The sequence below is a fragment of the Taudactylus pleione genome, unplaced genomic scaffold (assembly GCF_031769625.1).
Source record: "Taudactylus pleione unplaced genomic scaffold, aTauple2 ptg000008l, whole genome shotgun sequence".
Classification (NCBI taxonomy): Eukaryota; Metazoa; Chordata; class Amphibia; order Anura; family Myobatrachidae; genus Taudactylus; species Taudactylus pleione.
Window position 1 is genome coordinate 3,255,756 of NW_028284411.1, and position 15,697 is coordinate 3,271,452.

Here is a 15,697-nt window from a genome sequence, read left to right on the forward strand (position 1 = left end):
CAGGAAGACGAGAATCCGAGACAGACGAAACTCCCGCGGTGCATAACCTCTCGGTCGACACCACTGAAAGAACGTATGCCACACGCGATGGTATATCCTCGCGGAAGACGGTTTCCGAGCTCGTAACATGGTACGCATCACAGAGCTGGAAAACCCCCAGGACCTCAGCATGGCCGTCTCAACAGCCACGCCGTCAAAGACAGCCGAGTCAGGTCCGGGTGAAGGCAAGGACCCTGAGACAGAAGGTCCGGTCGTAGCGGCAACCGCAGAGGACTGTCCACGGACAGACCCTGAAGGTCTGAGAACCAGTGCCGTCTGGGCCACGCGGGAGCTATCAACAGGAGCGTCCCTCCTTCCAGTTTGAATTTCCGGATTACCCGTGGAAGGGAGACCGGAGGGAACAGGTATGCGAACCGGAACGTCCACCGGACGGACAGAGCATCCACCAGAGACGCCCCTTCGTCTCTTGTGCGAGACCCGTACACCGGCAACTTGTTGTTGTGCCGGGACGCCATGAGGTCGATTTCTGGAAGACCCCACCTGTCCACCAGTAGTTGAAAAACGTCCGGGTGCAGGGACCATTCCCCCGGATGAACGTCCTGGCGACTTAGAAAGTCCGCCTCCCAATTTAGCACTCCCGGGATGAAGACCGCTGATATGGCCGGAAGATTGCGCTCCGCCCAAACCAGGATCCGAGAGACCTCTACGAGAGCCGCCCGACTGCGAGTTCCTCCTTGCCTGTTTATGTAGGCCACGGTGGTAGCGTTGTCCGACTGGACCTGCACCGGGCGACCCTGGAGAAACCGCTGTGCCTGCTGGAGAGCATTGAAGACCGCACGGAGTTCCAAGATATTTATTGGAAGCTCCGCTTCTGTCGGCGTCCACCTGCCCTGGAACAAGTGTGGACCCGAAACTGCTCCCCAGCCCCGAAGACTGGCGTCCGTTGTCAACAGGACCCAATTTGGAACCCAGAACGGACGTCCCTTGTTGAGGTGGGTCGTCTGTAACCACCACGCAAGGGACAGGCGAACCTCCTGGGTGAGCACAATCGTCTGGGACTTCAGAGACTGAGTCAGCCCGTTCCACTTGGACAGGATCAGGTGCTGCAGAGGTCTGGAGTGAAACTGGGCGTATTCCACCATGTCGAACACCGACACCATGGAGCCCAGTAACCTCATCGCCGAGTGTAAGGACACCCGGCGGCTGTGCAGGCAACTGCGCACCCTTGACTGTAAAGCAGAGATCTTGTCCTCCGTCACAAAGATCCTTTGCTGTCCCGAGTCCAATAAGGCTCCAAGATGCAGAATCCTCCGAGACGGGATTAGAGTGGACTTCTGCCAGTTGATTAGCCAGCCGTGCCGTTGCAGCAGTGCAATGGTCAGGTCCAAGTGGCGTAACAGGAGCTCTGGAGATCCTGCCACCAATAACAGGTCGTCCAAATACGGTAACATGCGGACTCCCTGCAGCCGCAGAGAAGCCGCCATGACCGCCATCACCTTGGTGAAAACACGTGGTGCTGTTGCCAAGCCAAAAGGTAACGCCCGAAACTGGAAGTGGTCGCTGCGGATTGCAAACCTGAGGAACTGTCGATGGCGCAAAAGAATAGGGACATGCAGGTAAGCGTCCTGTATGTCCAATGACACCAAGTAGTCCCCAGGTTCCAGCGCCAGAATGATGGACCGTAGGGTCTCCATCCGAAACTTCGGGACCCGCAAAGACTTGTTGAGTGCTTTGAGGTTGAGAATCGGACGATATGACCCATTGGGTTTCTGTACCAAAAATAGATTTGAATAGAAACCCTGGCCCCTCTGGGAGAATGGAACAGGCACTATAACTCCAGCCTGGAGCATAGTGTGCAATACCTTCCGCAGCTCCGTAGCCTTGTTCCGGTCTGATGGGAGACCCGTGGTGAAGAAGCGAGCCGGGGGTCTGTGCCGGAAGGAGAGGGCGTATCCGTGGGAAACCACCTCCAGAACCCAAGTGTCTGTCGTAGTGGTCGACCAACACTGGGCGAACTGTAGCAGGCGGCCTCCCACCCTGGGATCCCCCAAAGGGAGGCCCGGACCGTCAGGCCGCAGGCTTGTCATCTGGCTTGGGGGCCGGACGTCTGGTACTCCATGCCTGCTTCCGGGGCTTGACCGATTTCTTAGGGCCAGCCTGTCGAGGAAACGACTGTGGTTTGGGCCCTAGATGACCGAAAGGACGATGGTCCCGAACCAGAAGGAGCAGCGGCCGACGGGAGACAAGCAGATTTGGCTGCCGCCAGCGTGGCCACAATCTTATCCAGATCCGGACCGAAGAGAACTTCTCCGGTAAACGGCAACGCTTCCAGACCTTTCTTGGAATCTGCGTCCGCCTTCCAGGATCGCAGCCACAAGGTGCGACGAGCAGCCACCGCTGCTGAAGAAATTCTAGACACCAGAGTACTAATGTCTAGAGCCGCCTCGTTGATGTAGGTGGCCGAATCACGGAGATTGCCAATCAACTCCGCCTGTTCGGCCGGACAGTCGGATTCAAAAGAAGCCTCTAATGAATCCGCCCAGCGCTCCATCGCTCTGGCAACCCAGCAAATGGCCATAGCCGGCCGTGCTGCCCCCCCTACAAGGGAATAAGCGGACTTCAGGCAGATTTCTACCTTGCGGTCCGTAGCATCCTTAAGGGAGGACATGGATGGCATCGGCAATGTGGCACTACGGACAAGACGGGTCACGTGAGAATCCACCTGTGGAGGGGATTCCCACTTAGCAAAATAATTATCCGCGAACGGATAAGCCACCGCCAGGCGTCTCTGCGGCTGGTATCTTTTGCCAGGTTGTTTCCACGCCTCCTCTAAATGGTCCACCAACTGACCCGAAAGAGGAAAGACTGTGGCATCGCCCTTCACATATTTGAAAAAGGCATACTTAGATTTAGCCGCTGGGGGAACTTCGTCCTCAATCACCAAGGCTGTGCGGACCGCCCGAATAAGTCCAGGAATATATACTTTGGACTTAGCATCAGCGTCCTTAGTATGGAGAGGTTCCTGATCGTAAGGATCCAGAATCTCCCCATCATCAGACGTCCCTTCGTCATCCTCATAAGGAGCGGACAGAGACGCCACCGGCCTTTTATGAGGCCGCATCACAGACTCCCCTTGCAACACATCCGACAAGTGCTGTACAGAACTCGTCAGGGAGTTAACCCACGCTGGGTCCTGAGAACCCGGGAGCGGGGAAATAGGGAGACTGTGGGGTACCACCAGTTGTCGTGGGAACCCCTGCATGGGTGACGACACCACAGACTGCTGGGACAAACCCATCGGAGTAAACGCGGGCTGCGGAGCTAACTGGCCCACTAAAGCTGTTAACGCCTGAGCGAAACAAGCCCAGGGCGGCTCCTGTACCGGTGCTGTAACCGTAATAGGCCGCGCCATGGACAAACACTGCCGGCAAAGGCCCTCCGCGCTACCCTCCCCCTCCGCTAACGGTACTTTGCACGTGGTACACTGTAGCCGGAGGGGAAAATCACTTTCAGACATGATGGCACCACGTATGTGACCTCTCTCACCAATTAAGTATTAAATAGGCGAGAGACCACCCTGCAGCACCGCACCGCAAGGGCTTTAGCAGAAGAACAGGGACAGTAATAAAGCTGACAGTTTAGAGAAGAAAAGTTACAGGCAGCGCTAGCACAGTCACATACAATGCAGAGAAATAACAATTCCTGCACTAACAGCACTGATTACTCAACTACACAGACACAGGGCCTGGTAGGACACAGCGCTGCATACAAAGACCTGAGCCACAGCGGAGGAGAGGTATGCGGGGGGACCCAGACCACGATGCTTCCGTCCAGCGCTTCCAGCAGCGTTCACCATGCGTTCTGGAGAAGATGGCCGCCGAGGAGCAGAGAGGAGGCTGGCCTGGGGGAGGAGCGCTGCCACAGGACCAGTCGGCAGCATGCAGAGAGGGCTGTGTGCAGCGGGGGAGGCGCCGGCTGTGAGACAGGGAAGGCGCGCTCCCCTGGCATGCATTTAACCCCTGGGACGCCGCAGCGCTACCGCTCTGCTGCGGTCCGCTGTCCCAGGGGGTAGTGGAAGCGCAGGTTGGTCGCCTGGCTCCACGCTGCAGCCAGTCCCCAGGGTGCCCCCTGCCTGGGGACTTAGGACCATGTGATCAGCGGGGACCCACCGCGGGACCCCGCTGCTTACCTCTGTCCCCCTTGAATCCGGCCATGGTCCGGAGCATCTGGGGTCACCGCTAGCTGTGACCCCAGACGCCCACCAGCATCCCCGGATCAGTACCGGCGTTCTGGTACCGGCGGGGTGTAGGGAAGACAGCATGGACGTCAGGACTGACTGTCCATGCTGTTCATCCAGATGTGCAGCCACAGCTGCATGAAGAAAAAGCTTCAGGGGCTCTTCTAGCCCCCACTCCAACAGGTGCACCCGACTCCGGCCGGGCACCAAACTAAACTGAGGTGCCTTGGCCCGGGGGCGGGGTATAGGAGGGGGACCTAGTGCATCCTGGGAGGCTGAAAGCTTAACTCTTTGGTGCCCTGCGACTGACGTCACACCTATACCCCAAGGTATCCTGTGGATACCCTATGGACCCTGACGTAGAAAACTGTTTGTGTAAGGGGGTGGCTGAGTGAGAAAAGCGGTGTGTGTGAGGGTGTGGCTAAGAGAGGAAAGCTGTGTGTATGATGGGGTGGCTGAATGAGAAAAGCTGTGTGTGTAAGGGGGTGGCTGAGAGAGGATAGCTGTGTGTGTAAGTGGGTGGCTGAGTGAGGAAATCTGTGTGTGTAAGGGGGTGGCTAAGAGAGGAAAGCTGTGTGTGTAAGTGGGTGGCTGAGTGAGGAAATCTGTGTGCGTGAGTGGGTGGCTGAGTGAGGAAAGCTGTGTGCGTGAGTGGGTGGCTGAGTGAGGAAAGCTGTGTGTGTAAGTGGATGGCTGAGAGAAAAGCTGTGTGTATGAGGGGATGGCTGAGTGAGGAAAGCTGTGTGTGTGAGGGGGCGGCTGAGAGAAAAGCTGTGTGCGTAAGGGGGTGGCTGAGAGAGGAAAGCTGTGTGTATGAGGGGGTGGCTGAGAGAGAAAAGCTGTGTGTGTGAGTGGGTGGCTGAGTGAGCAAAGCTGTGTGTGTAAGTGGGCGGCTGAGAGAGAAAAGCTGTGTGTGTGAGGGGGCGGCTGAGAGAAAAGCTGTGTGTGTAAGGTGGTGGATAAGAGAGAAAAGCTGTGTGTATGAGGGGGTGGCTGAGAGAGGAAAACTGTGTGTATGATGGGGTGGCTGAGTGAGGAAAGCTGTGTGTAAGGTGGTGGATAAGTGAGGAAAGCTGTGTGTGTGAGGGGGTGGCTGAGAGAGAAAAGCTGTGTGTGTAAGGTGGTGGATAAGTGAGGAAAGCTGTTTGTGTGAGTGGGTGGCTGAGTGAGGAAAGCTGTGTGTGTGAGGGGGCGGCTGAGAGAAAAGCTGTGTGTGTAAGGTGGTGTATAAGAGAGGAAAGCTGTGTGTATGAGGGGGTGGCTGAGAGAGGAAAACTGTGTGTATGAAGGAGTGAGAGTGATAAAAATTATGGTAGACTTACATGGATAACTTTTTTTCTTCTAAGTCCATAGGGTCCACAGGGATCCCATAGGAATATTATGGTTGGAGAGATCCAGGCACCAAACAGTTAAAGCTTCAGCTCCCAGGATGCCTCGGGTCCCCCTCCATATATATCCCACCCTTAGCCACAGGCCTTCAGTTTTGTTAACAAGCCTCAAGGCAGGGGAAGGAAGAGCAATTGTACACCAGAAACACCCTTATACAAGATGAGGGAATCCATGACCAAAAGATAAAATTACCCATACAGCCAGGTGCGTCAGGGTGGGTGCCCTGTGGACCTTGAAGAATATGAGTTATCTAGTTAAGTCTACCATAACTCTAATTTTCTTCTTCAGGGTCCATAGGGATCCACCGGGATACCTTGGGGATGTCCTAAAGCAGCTTCCCTAGGGTGGGGGACGCTCCTGAGCAGAAAGGAGAACTTGTTGCCTAAAGGAAATCCTGAAAGCCAAAAGTAGGAACTCGTCGCCCAAAGGAAATCCTGAAAGGTAAAAGTATCAAAGGCGTAGAATCTAAGACAAGTGTAAACAGAAGACCACGTGGCTGCCTTACACAATTGTTCAGCACAGGCACCATGACTAAATGTCCACGATGGCCCTACAGACTGAGTAGAATGTGCTGTCACTGTGCTTGGGACAGGGAGATCAGCCTGTGTGTTCACCTGAGAGATAGTCATGTGTAGCCATCTTGGCAGAGTCTGCTTATTAGCTGGCCATTCTCGTTTGTGAAAACCATATAATACAAAAATAGCATCTGATTTTCTAACAGAGTTTGAATATATAAATATGGAGAGCACGAACTACATCCAGGGAGGCTTCAACTACAGAAAGATCTGGAGCCTGTTAAGCTGGAACTGCAATTTCTTCAATCACATGAAAATGAGACACTACCTTAGGAAGGTAACCCTCCCTTGTATGAAGAACAGGGGAGCGACAAGAAAGCGCTGCCAAATCAGAGACTCTGCGTACAGAAGGGATAGCGAGGAGAAAAAGTGCCTTCGCTGTCAACCATTTCAAATCTACAGAGTCCATAGGTTCAAATGGGGGAGCTTGTAGCCCTTTAAGAACCAAAGACAAATCCCATGGTGCTACCGGTGGAACGAAAGGAGGCTGAACTCACAGAACTCCTTGAAAAAAAATTTTGACATCTGGTAATGAGGCAATCTTCCTCTGCAACCAGACTGACAGTGCAGAAACCTGCACTCTCAAAGTGGTCAGGCGGAGACCACAATCTAAACCCGCCTGTAGAAAAGCCAGTACCCTGGAAATCCTGAACACCTTAGGATCATACTCCCTATGGGAACACCATTGACCAAAAGAATGCCAAACTCTGTGACAGATGCGGGCAGAGGCAGGCTTTCGTACTGGAGAAATCTTTTGCTCTTAGGATGGAAGATTCAAGAGCCAAGTCGTCAAAGCCAGACAACGTAAGTTCGGCTGCTGGCTGCGTTAGCAGATCCTGCCATAGAGGAAGAGGATATGGACTGTCTATTGATAGATTCTGTATGTCAGTGAACCAATGACGTCTGGGCCAAGCTGGAGCCACCAGTATTACTGTTCCACCTACCTGCTTGAATATCCTGAGTACTCTTGGGAGGAAGGAAATCGGAGGAAAGAGATACGCCAGCTTAAAGTCCCATCTTACTGTCAGTGCATCCACAAAGGTTGCTGATGGGTCTCTGGACCTGGACCCGTACCTGGGGACCTTATGGTTGTGTCATGACGCCATGAGATCTATTTCTGGTAGACCCCATTTGTTTACCAGGAGCTGAAACACTCCCGGATGGAGAGACCACTCACCGGTTTGTATGTCCTGGCAACTTAAGAAGTATGCTTACCACTTCTTTCATGGCTGCGTAACTTCTTGTGCCTTCCTGATGATTGAGGTAGGCCACTGTAGTCACATTGTCGGACTGGATCTGGACCAGCTTGCCCTGAAGCAGGCCCTGTGCCATGACAAGTGCTTTGTATACTGCTCGCAGTTGCGGAATGATTATTGGCAGATGACTTTCCTGATTTGTCCATCTTCCCTGAGGTGTGATGACCTGTCACTGCCCCCCATCCGCGAAAACTGGCGTCTGTGGTGAGAAGCACCCAATTTGGAATCCAGAATGGGCGCCCTTTGTTCAGATGATCCTCTTAGCCACCACAGGAGGGAGTGACAAACCTCTGGAGTGAGAATGATCCTCTGGGACCTTATTAGATTATACTGTCCGTTCCACTTGGAGAGAATCAATTTTTGCAGAGGCCTGGAATTAAACTGTGTATACCCACCATGTCAAAGGTGGATACCAATGATCCCAGGACCTGCATTGCTAACATAATGGACACTCTTTGCTTGTGTAGCAACTTGCGTACTCGCAATGATAGGGCCACAATCTTGTCCTTTGGCAGAAACACCGTTTGTGTCGGAGAATCCAGAAGAGCTCCCAGATGTACCATCTGCTGTGTTGGAGAAAGCGATGATTTCTTCCAATTGATGATCCAGCCGTGCTTTTGTAGGCAGGCTATGGTCAGTTGAAGATGGTTTTGTAAAACAACCAGAGTTTGCGCCAATATCAGAAGGTTGTCCAACTATGGCAGTATTCTGACTCCCTGCTGCCTGAGATAGGCCATCATGACTGCCATTATTTTGGTATATACCCAAGGAGCCATAGATAGGCTAAAGGGTAGAGTCTGAAATTGGTAATGTTGCTGAAGGTCAGCAAACCGTAAAAATTGTTGGTGGGATGGTGTAATAGGAACATGCAGATATGCATCCTGAACGTCCAGGGAAACCATGTAATCCCCCGGGTCCATTGCCAAAATAATTGACCGGTGAGTTTCCATACGAAACTCGGGTACAAGGATAAACCTGAGGGTTTTTAGATTTGGTATATTGGTTTCTGAACCAGGAATAGATTGGAATAATAACTCCTTCCCTGTTGCAACACAGGAACCGGGAATATTACCCCCGCCTGCAGCAGGGTGTGAATGGCTTCTTTAAGGGCCAAGGCCTTGACTGCATCTGATGGAGGATCTGTGCAAATACACTTCTGGGGAGGATGCCTCCTGAAAGTGAGGGCATACCCGAGAGACTACTTCTCTGACCCAGGCATCGGTTGTTTGATGCCAATAATCCGCAAACTGAAGAAGTCGGCCTCCCACCCTGGGATCCCCCGGGAGGAGTTTGCCATCCGGTTTAGAGGCTGGACGTCTTGCCGGGCTAGACTTCTTAGTTTGTCGCCTTGTTGTCTTGCGAAAACTAGTCGGCTTAGAGAAAGACTTTTCCCTTGCTCGTCCCTGGGTACGGAAGGACCAAAAAGAAACCTGCCTAGACTTTATAGTCGCCGTAGATGGCAAACCTGCTGACTTTGAAGCCGCCAGAGTAGCTATTATTTTATCCAATTCTGCACCAAAAAGTACCTTTCCATAGAAAGGTAAGACTTCCAGCGCCTTCATTGATCCTATATCAGCCTTCCAGGATCTTAACCAAGGGGCCCTGTGTTCCACTATTGAAGCTGCTGATGCCTTAGAATCTAAAATTCCAGCATCTACTGCAGCTCCTCCCAGATAGGAAGCCGCTCCTCCCAGATAGGAAGCCGCTTCCCGTATGTGGGAGATATACATCATCTATACTCTGGTAGCATCTGGAAGAGAATCTTCCAATGCCCCCATACATTCTTCAACAGCTTTAGCTACCCAGCCATAGCTGGGCGAGTAACAGCTCCAGATGGTGTAAATATTGCCTTAAGACAGGGATAGGGAACCTCAGGCCTGTGGGCCATATAAGGCCCCCGGAATCATTTGGTCTGGCCCTCTGAGCTTTTTTCTGCTAGCCTCATTTGGCTAGCAGGGTGCCTAGAATGGCACCCTGCAGCCAAAATCTATGCAGCAGTGTGTCACCAGGAGCGTTCTTAAGACGCTTGAGACGGTCACATCGCTGCCCTTAAAGCTCCCGGAGCATCCTCAGGATGCTCCGGTCATTGCTGTAATCACCTGCATTGCTGTAATCAACATTGACAGCACGCCCCCTTTGATCGGACACAACGAGCGAAGGACTTTCCTTCGCTCGTCGCGTCTGGCGCATGCGCACGACGGAGCTCCCTCCGTCGTGCGCATGCTCAGTCCATAACATCGACCCACTTGCGAGCGGACAGCCGCTCGCGAGTGGGTCTGAATCAGGCCCACTGATGGAATAGGCAATGTAACATTTCTGATTAAGGGCCTGATTCAGAGCCGCTCGCTATTGCGGTCGTTCATTCTAAAACAAGGGGTGGCTATTCAAATGAACCGTTCGCTAATTGCGGTCTGTTCACGCCTCTAAGTCTGAACGAGCGAGCTAAACTTGCGGTTGTAATTTTGAAAAATACGCCCCCTGGCCGCTCGCATCATACGTCATGTCCGCTATTTATTAGATTAATCGTGTACATCGAACAGCGTATGACCCGCTCGCTGTTCTTGTGGCTGGTTTTTTCAACCGCTATTTTGCGAGCAGTTCAGAGTAAAAAAAAAACCAAGTGACGTGGTCAATGACGCTGCTGTATTAATTATGCACTCCCTTAAAACGCCCGTTTTGACCTTTAAGCACGCCTGCGTTCGGATCTCCACTCCCCGTTTTCAAGCACCTTCCCCTGTTACCACCCACATACGCCTCCTTCTGTCACTCAAAATAGCAGGCATTCACCATATATAGCGAACAAACGATTTTCGGCTGCACTGACTGATTCGCGCATGTTATTAAAATCCGTACGCATGCGCAGATGTGCGAACATCGGTCAGAACGAACGAGCGGCCGCTTATGAGCGGCTCTGAATGAGGGCCTAAATGCGTTACATGAGCATCCACTGTAGGAGGTACCTCCCACTTTGTACATACAGAAGCTGGGAAAGGATACAGCAATGTTATTCTTTCATTCACATAAAACTGTTTGTCTGGGTTACCCCATGTCCCATCCATAAGCTCAGTGAAAAGTCATCTTCCCACTAGAAACATATAGAACACAGATATACAGGGAGTCTAATTAGCCCTGATTATTTTTTTCAGGTGCAAAAAACAGGAATTTTCCATCATTTTTTTTTTTCACTTTTCCGCAATGGTTTTCTTGTGCTATTCAATTAGCCCTTTATTACACCCCCAAAAAATTCTATTTTCGGGTGAAAACACAGAATCTGTGAATAGGTCACGGTCCTATGAGTCTTCACGTCCATGATCGTGATAATGGGGAAATTATCTGGGATTTTTTTTTTCCCGCCTGTCTCAGGCAGGTGAAAAAGATTCCCAGATGACTGCTGGCTTTGGGGCTAATTTAATAACCCCCCGGGATCAATTAGCCGCAGATAATTGAATTCACCCCAAAGCCATCTTCCCACTAGAAACACGTGGCAAACAGTCCCAGGTACACAAATCAGCGCTTATAACGTCATCATCGCATGTAAATAAAAAGATATAGCCATTTGCACACTGGAAACATATAGAATACGGAGCCTGATTCAGACCCGGTCGCAAAGCTGCGTTTGCATGCAGTCATCCACAGCCAAAGTATGCAACCCCCGTGATCGCTAGCAAGACATTAGCACGCCCACTATGACTTGCCATGCGATCGCGGTATGTATTTAAACACCCACCAGCCTGACACAAAACGTCCACTTTCCCCTAGTAACATACGTCATCGGGAGTGTGATAAACATTCGGAAACATTGGACCCATACGCAGCACTTGCGGCTGACCATACCCTACCGCAAGCACAACCAGTGCTGTTGTGTTTATTTCAACAATCTGACGTGTTTGCTGACGCTGCATCTTAATTACGCAAGCCCCTGAAATGGCGTTCCAACGCACAGACACGTCTACGTTCGCATCACCACACCCTCGGTTCCATCTACCACCCTGTCACTACCCACAAACGGCACGTCCTGTCACTCATGCTTGCGGAGCGTCTGTGTACAGGCTGCGAACGCTTCCCGATCGTATTGACTGGATCGTGCATGCGCACTACGTCTTGTACGCATGCGCAGATTGCACACATTGGCGGACTGCGTGTGAACGCAGCCTTGCGACCGGTCTGAATCAGGCCCACAGTCCTAAGTATACATATCTGCGCTTTACATTAACACACTTAAATAAAAAAGATATAGGGTCTGATTCAGTAAGGATCGCTATTGCGACATCAATTACGCACGCAGTTCAACTGCGACAGTATGCTAATCCATTGCACAATGCAAACTCAGCACTACATAGGGACGCCCCCTTTACATTACACACATCCGTAATGTTTAGCAGAGTAGCGAAACCATCGGTACAATGGAGTACCATCGCAGCCTCACAGACACTTGCACAAGCTCTGACCTTACTCAGATATTGCTAACTTCATTGCACGCTATCAGGCCTCAGGCTGCGTAGGGCATCGCAGTTAATAATTTATGCACAGGCACCTCTGCAACGGTGTTCAAATGCACCGGCATGCCTGCGTTTCGCCAACCACCCCCCCATCACCTCCCCCAAATGACACTACTCTGCGTGGTCTCTGCGATGGCAGCCCTGATTGCAGTGGCCGGTTTGCGCACGCGCACTGTGACGCATACGCAGAATGCAACAATCAACCGATTGCGTACGTATTAGCAACTGCGATCCTTGCAGAATCAGGCTTAGAGCCGCATTCAATTTGAGCGGACCCGCGATACTTTTCCGCCTCCAAGACTTTTCGCCTACATCGCATGTTTTGTAGACGGAAAAGTATCGCGTGCGTGCCCGCGTATCGCCGTATTCAATTTGAAAGTACGCAAAAACGGGACCCGGCGAAACTTTAACAAGTGGAAAGTACTATCAAATAACAAAAAGTTCACCACCAGGTCCGTCAAGGCGCTTTAATGTGGTCAAATCATTCACTCCGAATCATCAAAGCTACTGAAGTTTCTTCACATGTGGTAGTTTCAATCTCACTCAAAAGAAAAAGAGAATAACATAGCATAAAACCTTTAAAACTATATGGATAATTTGCAGTGAATATCAGATGTATTCGTACCGGAACTATTGGTCTACTAAATCTAGTAGAAAAATCCGCTTTTAATGGGAGAGGATACCATCCTATAAAGACATCTATATGGTGGGTCTCTTCGGATAGACAATCCAATCCAGTAATATATAGAAAAAATTAAATCTTGATAGTGTGATAACGTTTTATTTATACAAGCAAAATTCAATGTCAATTGGACGCTTACCAGATAACATGGTCTACTTGTAACAGAGGTAGACAATATAGCAGAGTAAGTGAGAGATCAGGCGTCCCTGGGCATCCACGTTCCCCACCAAGGTAAGTGTTCAAACAAACTAAGGGCCTGATTCAGAGCGCTCGCTCTGAATCAGGGCCCTCCTCCATGAAAATGGAGCGGCCTCCTGGCCGCTCGCATAGCTGTGGGTCACCACCCACAGCATATGCGAGCGGCCAAAAAGATGGTCACGATGGTCTTGACCATCGGACTTGCGACGGAGACCCTGCGGTAGGGACTCCCTGCCACAAGCCCTGGAGTGATTTTGGCTCTATCAGACCCAAAATCACTCCCACTGACATCACTAGTGATGTCAGTGGGGCCGGCTTCAGACGGTAGGCGTTCCCATGGGAACGCCTCCGTCTGGCAGGCACGCCCACCAAAGGGGGCGTGCTGTCAATCAACATCGACAGCACGCCCCCTTTGGTGCGAGACCCGGAGCGATGGGAAGCCCGTCGCTCCCCGGGTATCGCGCATGCGCACGACGGAGCTCCCTCCGTCGTGCGCATGCGCAGTGGGGAACATCGACCCACTTGCGAGCGTACTGCCACTCGCGAGTGGGTCTGAATGACCCCCTAAGTGTCCTCCCCTCGCCAACGTGTTTCAATGCAAATGTATCTTCCTCAAGGCATGAGGGAGAGACACACTAAACCACATATTTATATCCCAACAAACAAAAAGAAACTCCCTTCCGGGAAAAACCTATTTCCAGACATGGAATCGCTAACATCTAGTGACTACTCATGAACATCCTTTAAAATCCCCTCCATATAATCCAGTCCGCATCCGCTCATTTGACCATCACAGATGTATTCCTCCTGATTATCCTCCACGCTCTTCCGTTCTCCAGCCGTAAGTATCGGAAGTCACGTGTGTACATTACATCAGCTGATCTATGTGCGTCACTTCCTGTGACTAAATTTCCGGACCATCCACTCCGGAGCTCTTGTTTGTGTTCCACCGGATAGCCCACCACCATATTTCCTAGTGAGCTTCCGGATCTCCGATTTTAAGGACCAGTTACTAAAGGGAATACTAGCGTTTCACTCCTTTCTCTTATAAGCAGACATTTTCTCGAATTGTATAATACAATTCAGTGGCAGCCATGTTCCAAAAGTTAACATAAAAAACAAAAGACATAAAAAATACATTAGCATCATGATAAATATGGTTATGAGACACTAATATTAAAATCAATATATAAAACCACAATATAATACCCTAAAACCAATAAATAATTAAAGGAACCATTTTAGTTCAAAATCCTTATTCAGACCGGTAGGTATAAGTGTTTTATAAGTATGAATCATATGCATTTAATTTTTAGCTAGATTTTTATTAATATCACAACCTCTACCATTGGTTATTACTCTTTTAAGACCATAAAAATTCTTAATATATTTCACATCACATTGATGAATATTTTTAACTTTCAATATACCGTAAGTCAAGAATGTGTACACTTTTTAGATTTAGATATATATATTGAGAATAATTTAATAAAAACCAAAAACTACCTCAAACCCACGGATTCCAGGTCGTAAATAGATCGGAAAAGTTGTCATCATCAAAATTGGTTAGAGTCCATTCCTCTAGGCCAATTAAAAAGGCTAAAGAGAAATTGTTCAGATAATAATGTGTTTCTTTCCCAAGCAAAGGAAATAGAACAACAATTTAATAAAAATGGATATGATCCTAAAAAAGTGTCAAAATCATTAGGTGTGGTAACTGGTCTGGACAGAAATACATTAATAACTGGTTCAGCCCAAAGGAAAGAAAATAATGATGAAAGGTTTAAATGGGCCTTTACGACTGATATACGTCTCAATATGCTCACGTACAGAGTATTATTAAAAAGCATTGGAAATTATTAAAAAAAGATCCAGTTATAGACGAAGAGCTACCTGCAATTCCAATTTGTATCTTTAGGAAGGCCCCAAACCTTAAGAATAAATTAGTACATAGCTCTCATCCCTCATCACCAAAAACATCAATTGCCACATCGATTGTTTTTTTTAGATGTGGGTCATGTATAGGATGTAGGAGTATTGTCAATACTTTTGGAAATAAAAAAACAGAAGTCGTCATTAACAATTCTAAGTGTACTATTAAGGATTTTATTACTTGTCATTCAACCAATGTGGTATATGGGATAGAATGTTCATGCAATAAATTTTATATAGGGAGGACTAGTCGACCTCTAAAAGTAAGAACTGCAGAACACTTACGCAATATACGTAAGGGACTACAGACTCATGCTCTATCCCTGCATTTTAAAAATATTCATCAATGTGATGTGAAATATATTAAGAATTTTTATGGTCTTAAAAGAGTAATAACCAATGGTAGAGGTTGTGATATTAATAAAAATCTAGCTAAAAATTAAATGCATATGATTCATACTTATAAAACACTTATACCTACCGGTCTGAATAAGGATTTTTAATTAAAATGGTTCCTTTAATTATTTATTGGTTTTAGGGTATTATATTGTGGATTTATATATTGATTTTAATATTAGTGTCTCATAACCATATTTATCATGATGCTAATGTACTTTTTATGTCTTTTGTTTTTTATGTTAACTTTTGGAACATGGCTGCCAGGTATTTGGTGTTTTTAAGCTGCTAAATAGCGTTTTTCTATACGTGGTGCAGAATAGTATTCAGTAGGTTTTTTTTTTGCAGAAAATAACTTATCCCAGCAAATTTGGGGTGCTTGAAAATGGGGGCCAGCATATTTTAAAGTTACTAAAGTTAAGTTTAAAAAAAAAATCGTGAAAAATCCACCTTCCGCAAGCCCCTGAAATGAAAAAAAAACACTTGGGGCATACTTGGGGACCCCCCCAGAGTCAAGTTCGCTAGTTTTTAAC